The following is a 7341-nucleotide window of genomic DNA, read 5'->3' as shown; positions in this document are numbered from 1 at the left end:
CATTCTGTGTCAATGGGAAAATGTGTTTGTACATATGGCCCTAAGTTCTCTAACCTGGATCCATTTAGACACAGGTAATTCTTTATGCAAGCCTAGAGGTCCTTGGGACAGGACCTTCTTGTCATCTGTGTACATTTGAAATTAGACTACGCGTCTCATCAGCATCTTAGCCAGATCATCATGTTTGCATTGAATAGGCTTTGAGGGGTAAGAGAGGTCTGGGTTTTCTGTTTGACACCTTTGTGCTGACAACATATTTATGTATCTGTATGGTATTTATATAGTGCTAATCTAGCTAAGAGGCAGCAGAGTGCTGAACATGGTCAAAGACAAGCATAAAGTTAGCGAACAATAGAAGACTAAGCTGGATTCTGAACGGTTAATGCACAGTGATGTATTGTTCTTTAAAGACGTGAGCCTTCAATTCTTTCCTAACTTGGAGTGGCGCTGGGGTGATCCTGATGAATAGAGGGATGTTGTTCCAGATTCTGGGTGCATAAATGGAAAGGGCCTGTTGTCTTCTTTTTTTCCTTTTTTTACACTTTTTACTCTGCAGTTGAGTGAGTCATCGCTACGGGTGTGCCAATAAAGAACAAAGATGGGGAGCTTGTCTGCAAAATAAGTGGGTGTGCTGGTCATGATGGCCTTGTAAATGATGCAATTGGTTTTGAAGAGGGCATGAGCTGGCGAGAGGAGCCACTAGTGTTCCATCTGGATGGAGGTAATGTTATCATATTTCTTCAGGTCAATGTGCAGTGTGTAGGATCAGTGGCGGCTGGTGACGTTTGAAAGTGGTGGGTCGTAATAGTCTGGGTATGACTTTTATGTAGCGTTTTATGTAGTGAGCAAGCTCAGTGAACAAACGTGGGGACCGGGGTGGGTCCTCCACCCAAGAAAAAATAGAAAAAAGATTGACAAGTGGTCCATTTGAAAGGAAATAAATTTAGTGAGAAAGCAAGGTTTATAAAGCAGTGGGAATGTATAGTCTTGAAATATTAAACACATATCTTACTGCATTAATACGTTCACCCTTTACTTTAATGTGCAAATTGTACACTGCAACAACTTCAGGCCCTTTAAAGTGTGTGTTTACCCACTGTCTTGCACTCCATGCGACATCGACTTTGGAAGAATATGTTCTAACCAGGCATCAGGAAGCACACATAACTGCTGGCTGCAACCACTCATACAGAAATATGTGCAGACAGGTCTTTAAGTGGGATGAAAAAAGTGGGGGCTCTCTAAAAGGGAAAATGCTAAATGAGATGTTATTGCATCCAGAAATATAACACAACAATTGACATCACGTAAAGCCTGTCAGTACAGTTGGCTTTGTCAATGGTTGTTAGCTTTGGAAGCTAAATGAGTAACAACAATGATTAGTTATAAATAATTAACATTGAAAATGTTTCAATTCTGAAATTGTGAGACTATGAATTAAATATTGTTGAGGCCTGCGGAAGGAGTAGGGCCTTCAGTTATTTGTTCTTTAATGTTAGATATGTTTGCCCTATTTCTCTTCACATCTCATCCATCTGCACATTTTCAACCTCCTCTCTCCTCTTCAGCACCCTCTTTTCACTCTCCCCTGAATGCACTCCCTGCATCTCCCTCATTTTACCACCCTAAACATACATTGCACTCATTCACATTAAAGCACTTTATTTCCTTTTGCTTTTGCCTTCTAAATATTATGCCCTCTGTGCATCCTCTTCACACACATTTACACTAAGGGCCAGATGTAAACAAGGTCTTTTGCATTCGCAAACGGTGCGAATATAAGAAAGACATTCTGAACGCAATTTTAAGGAATCGCTAAAATAGCGATTCCTTGAAATTGCGACCCTGTATAGAGAGTCGCAAATTGCGACTCTCTAAATAAGAAATCGCAAATAAGGATTCCTTATTTGCGATTTCTTAGCACATGTATGAAGCCATTCCTAAATGCGATTTGGGCATTTAGGAATCGCTATTTACCACCAGGTTGAACCTGGTGGTAACCATGTGCAAAATTTAAAAATGCATTTTTAAAATGTACATGTAAAGCACACATGTCCTTTTGGCATGTGTGCACCTTACATGTCCCCACAATTTTATTTGGGGTGCAGCGGCCCCCAGCACCCTGGGGTTTTGCATTTCCAAAATTGTGATTTCTGGTTAAGAAATCGCAAGTTTGGAAATGCAAAAAATTTGCAGATATGGCCATAGGTGCGAATGGGGCCGGTATCGCAATTTGGTAATAGCATTTGCGATTTTTAAGAAATCGCTATTACCGATTCGCAAATGTGATACATGCCATTTTGCGAGTCGGAAATAGCAATTTCTTAAAAATTGCTATTTCCGATTCGCAAAAGGCCTTCATGATACATCTGGCCCTAAATGTAAAATGTAACTTGAAAACGTGACCATTGTTCTGGGTGCTTTGTGAAGACGCCAACACACTGACAGGCACTTTGCTTTACCTTCAGCCTCAGCACCAGCACTCTCAATGAAAGCCCCTCATAAACACCTGTCACAAATCAAAGTGTGCACTAGGCAAGACAGAACCAGATCATGATGAAACAGCTAACTCTCTTGGTGAAAGCAACATTAATTAAAACGTGAAATAAGAGTAACTAAATCACTTTTTAATATTATTGTTTGCATATCAATTCATGTTTTTGGCATTAATGCTAAGGGCATGATGATAGGGACAGTTTTAAGGCCATACAGGAGATAAATGCCTTTACTGTAAGCACATATTTCTCCCTTTGTGCTTGAATCCAATATTTGGATCAATTTTGCAAGGGAACAAGAACCATGCTCGTCTTTTGGATCAATTTCATGAGGGAACAAATGCAGCACCTCCACTTCTAAAGGAGCCAGCGATTCGCAGCCGGGGCCTGGGGCGTCACAGTGGGGGAGGTTAGTGTGGCAAGGGGTTTCAGTACCATAAACATAACATATGATTAGCATTATAACACTTACCATTACCCAAGACAAGACACCAAGTTACTCATGCTTGCATCCACTTCTACTGCATGAGGAATGGGGGGAAGAGTGGGCTCTATGTCAGTGAATGTTAGACAGCTGGGATGAAGAAGTTTCAGTGATAAAAGGTACACGTTTATTTGAGCTGCGGATTACATGTTTAATATGACATATCACGTCATTAGTCTGCAGAAGAAATAAAACAAGCATAACTAGCCATGATAAATTACTGGAACCATTACTGCCTTTGAGAGACGAAATCACCTACAGTGGCAGTGAAAGGAGAGGAGAGCTGAGAGAACAGATTTTTTTCTTATTGTCTGTAAAAAAGATAGAGCTCCAACTTACTTGTGTGCAGGGTTGTCTTTGGCATATTTATGACTTGAGGTCTTCAGGTCACACTCCTGTCTCACAGAGAGCCCTGGATGGAATTATTTATTGTATTTATTCAATTTCTCTGCCACAGACTGCTTGTAATGCAGGAAAAGGGGATTTTCTTTGCGCAATGCCACATTCTTTTAATATAATGTGACCACTGGTACGTAGACCCTTCTGATCACACCCCACCATTTGAGTAAATAGGAAAGGGTGGATAATAATATCGGAGTGACATGAAGTTTTCAGAAACCCCGGCTGAACAAAAAATGCTCCAGGCTGTTTACTATCAGGGCTTCTGGTGGAGGAGGAGATAAGCCAGGGACGTCACTGCGTTCTGAGAAAATGTAAGGGCTATGCGTGGGCAAGCCCTGTCAGCCCTACTGTGCAGCTTTCAGCCACATACTGACACAGGCGCAGTGGGGCTTTTCAAAGTGCACAACTTTCACTCGGAAAATGTTGTGCAGAAAATGTTTTACTTTCATCATGTAATTAAATATATGCTTCACTAGAGAGGCCAGAAAAAGCTAGGGGCGCAGCCCCTTAGCTCTTGAACACCAGCCACCCCTGTGTAGGATACCCCTACAGGGAGTCAGTGTGGAGTCTGGGAAGACAAAGAGGACGGCATTAACACTATCCAGATGCAAGAGTATGAGGATTTGAGCCAAGAGGCCCACACAATAGCAATACTGGCTGCTACTAGAGACACAAAAACAGCCACAGAGCTGAAAATTGATACAGTGGCCTATGATGTGAACCTCCTGAGGGCCAACCACAGAAGCCTGGTCGTTAGGGTGATGGAAATGTAGTCCATCCTTGCCCGGGTTGGACCAATGGCATCAGAGTGTGCTCCCTGAGTGCGGACACTGGAAAGGGAGGTGGTCACTCTGACCGTGAGCATGAATGATGCTGAAGCAGCATCATGCCGCTAAAATGTTGACTAGTGGGCATCCTAGAGAAAGCCGAGAACTCCAGTATGGAGCTGGTTCTTGAGGAGTGGTTGTCCTCAACGGTGCTGGGCGGCACAACTTCAAAATGGTTCACTGTGGAATGTGCCCACATGGTCCCTGGATGGCAGCATCCTGGGGCTCCCTGTCAGGCTGTGGTAGCCAGATTGCTCAATTTCCACAACAGAGATACAATCTTGCAGGAAGCTTTGATGCACAGCCTGTGGAACCCGGAAGGCAGGCACAGTCAAAAAAATTCTGGATTATACCATTGCAGTGCAGCTCCAACGTGAGATGTTTCTTGGGGTAAAAAAGCACCTGAGGATGCTTAATCTCTGCTACATCTATCTTTTCCTGGCAAAACTTCAGATAATAGACCAGGGTGAACTGTATTTCTTGGCCTCAGTAGCTGACGTTTGGGAGAGGTCAGAGGCATATGGCCACTTGGTGCCTGGCGACCAAAAGAAAGACTGGATGCTGGGATGGCAGGAGCGTAAGCAATGCCGGAGAGAGCAGAGATGATTGCAAACTGACCCCACCAGGGATCAGGCGAACCAGAGAGGGTGGAAGTTGTGGTAGATATCCAACAGCATTGGTACTCACATGGGAGATGGAGGATTCCAGTGGGGAGATTTCTGAACAAGAAGGAGACTGAGAGGAACCTTCTCCACCAAAGGTCATCCTGATGACATATGAGGGGCTCACTTGACTGGACGCTCTGTGAAGTGACCACACTGGACATGACAGGTCAGAAAGCCTTGATGGCCAGTGGTATTATGGCCAGCACCAGACTTGGATATTTTTGCAGCTGTACCCTGTCAACGTTACTAACAGTGAATGTACTCAATGTTCACATTTCGACTATTTGATGTGAAGGGGTGACAGCCACCTCAGGCATTTCTAAACCTGCAGCATGAGGATGTTGGGAGGGGGAGTTAGGTAGAAATTGGGGGGCGGGTTGAGGTCTGAGCTATAGGACACATGCATTCAACACCACTGAGGGAAAGACAGAGGAGATATATGGTAAGAGGACCTAGGGAGGCTCAATGTTGTCACTTGGAAGAGGCGCACAGCTACCCGTGGGAAGTTGCTATACAGGTGTGGGTGAGCTTGGTACAATTAAAGATATTTCACAGAGCACAGAGCATATTACACAATAACAATGCTTCTAGTGATGGCTAATGTAGAGGATGGCAAATGCCTTAGGGGGTGCAGGCATCAAGGTACACTATTAAACACACTGAGGAGCAGTCTGAAACTATGCGGTTACTGGGTTACAGTTCACAATACATTGTCAAGGGTTATCGGAAACACCTTACGCCTCACTCCAATCCCAGTGACGCTGGGTATCTGGGGAGAGCAATCCCTGGACAGGTACACACAGCTTTTGTTTAATGTCATACTGATGGTGGCTAGATGGGACGTAATAAGTTAGTGGGGAGCCATGTCACCTCCAGTGATAACTGAGTGGAAGTTAAACCTTAATTGGTGCATGAAATCTGAAGAGTCGGTGTACAAACCCTGCAGCTGCCTCGTAAATTTGAAAAGGTTTGGAACCTTGGAAACATATGAAAGAAGATGGGATTTGAGAAGTGGCTCAGGCTAGGAAATTGAGTGGTGGACCTCGAGATCACAGCTGGTAACTGTACTTTTAGTTTGTACACAACTGTTTTGTTACAAAACTAATAAACAGAATTTTGAAAAAGAGTACAAGGGCTTGAACTCAAGTTTTTAAGTCATCACTTTCTAGAAGAAACTCTTTAGAAGAGAGAGCTAACACCATGTCATCTAGTAATTCTGTCTTGGTTGGATTGAGCTTCAGGTGGGCGCTGGACATCCAACTTTGCATAATTTGCAAACAATGTTTGAGGCATTGGATGTCTGAAGCAGAGGAGACTTTCAAGTAGAGGTGTGTGGCATCTGCATATAGGTGAACCCTGATGATGTTGTCTGTGAGTAGAACCCCAAGTGACTCCATGTAAAGGTAGAAAATGGCAGAAGACAGTACGAACCCCGGGGGACTCCACAGGTGTTACAGATCTTTTTTGTGACCTGGAGGTACCCAGGTAAACAAACTTGTGTTGATTGGGAAGATCGGAGCAGACCCGATAAAGGACATTGGCAGTGAATCCCATTCCAGACTCAAGGGTCTGTAAAAGGGTGGGGTGGTCATCTGTGTTGTATGCAGCTGAGAGGTTCAGCAGTATCAGGAGGCAAGAGTCATCTTCATCTGTGATTAAGAGGGCATCTTCTAGAATGTGTAAGGTAGTCATTTCCGTGCTGCGGCATGATCCGAAGCAAGCCTGGTAGTTGTGCAGGAAATGTTTAGCATTGATGAGATTTTGAAATTGAACATAGACTGTTTTTTCAATGGTCTTGCCAACAAATGGTATGTGAGTAATAAACTGGGTGTTGGTGAGGTCCTCATGGTCTAGTTTAGGTTTCTCTGGGTGTCTGAAAAGCTGACCTGCCTTGAGAACTTCTAAAAAGGTGCCTTGGGATAGGGAGGCAGTGACAATGGTAAGTACGGGCAAGAGAGCATTCCCAGAGAGAAATTTGATGAAGGACGATGGTAAGATATCATCTTCATAAGAAAAGGCTTTGAAGGATGTCAGCGAAATCTAAGAGATATAGGGCTTTGAAGGCTGACCATTGCGAGATTCTGTGGGCAGGAGTGGGTGTACGAATTGAAGCAAGCTCAGTGCAGCCAATATGCTGTCAGATCTTCTGTATTTTTTCACTGAAGAAGAGGTTGATGATTTGTACTTTTCTGTGGAGTGAGGAATAGGTGGGCCCAGCGGGGGTTAATGCAATGCTTGATGTCTTGAACAACTTTCTGCTTCTGTTGGTGGCTTCATTGATGGTTTTAGTATAGTAGATTGCTCTATCTGATGTGATGAGCTCTTTGTATGTTGCATGGAGGGACTTCAGTATCAAGGAGTCCTCAGGAGTACTGTTTGTCTTCCATTTTCTTTGCTGTCTGCAGATGGATCGTTTACTCTCAGCAAGGTCTTTAAAGTGCCAGGGCACAGGAGGCTTTGTCTTGCAC

This window comes from Pleurodeles waltl, chromosome 6 (genome assembly GCF_031143425.1).
Source record: "Pleurodeles waltl isolate 20211129_DDA chromosome 6, aPleWal1.hap1.20221129, whole genome shotgun sequence".
Lineage (NCBI taxonomy): Eukaryota > Metazoa > Chordata > Amphibia > Caudata > Salamandridae > Pleurodeles > Pleurodeles waltl.
Note: the sequence above shows the minus strand (reverse complement) of the source record.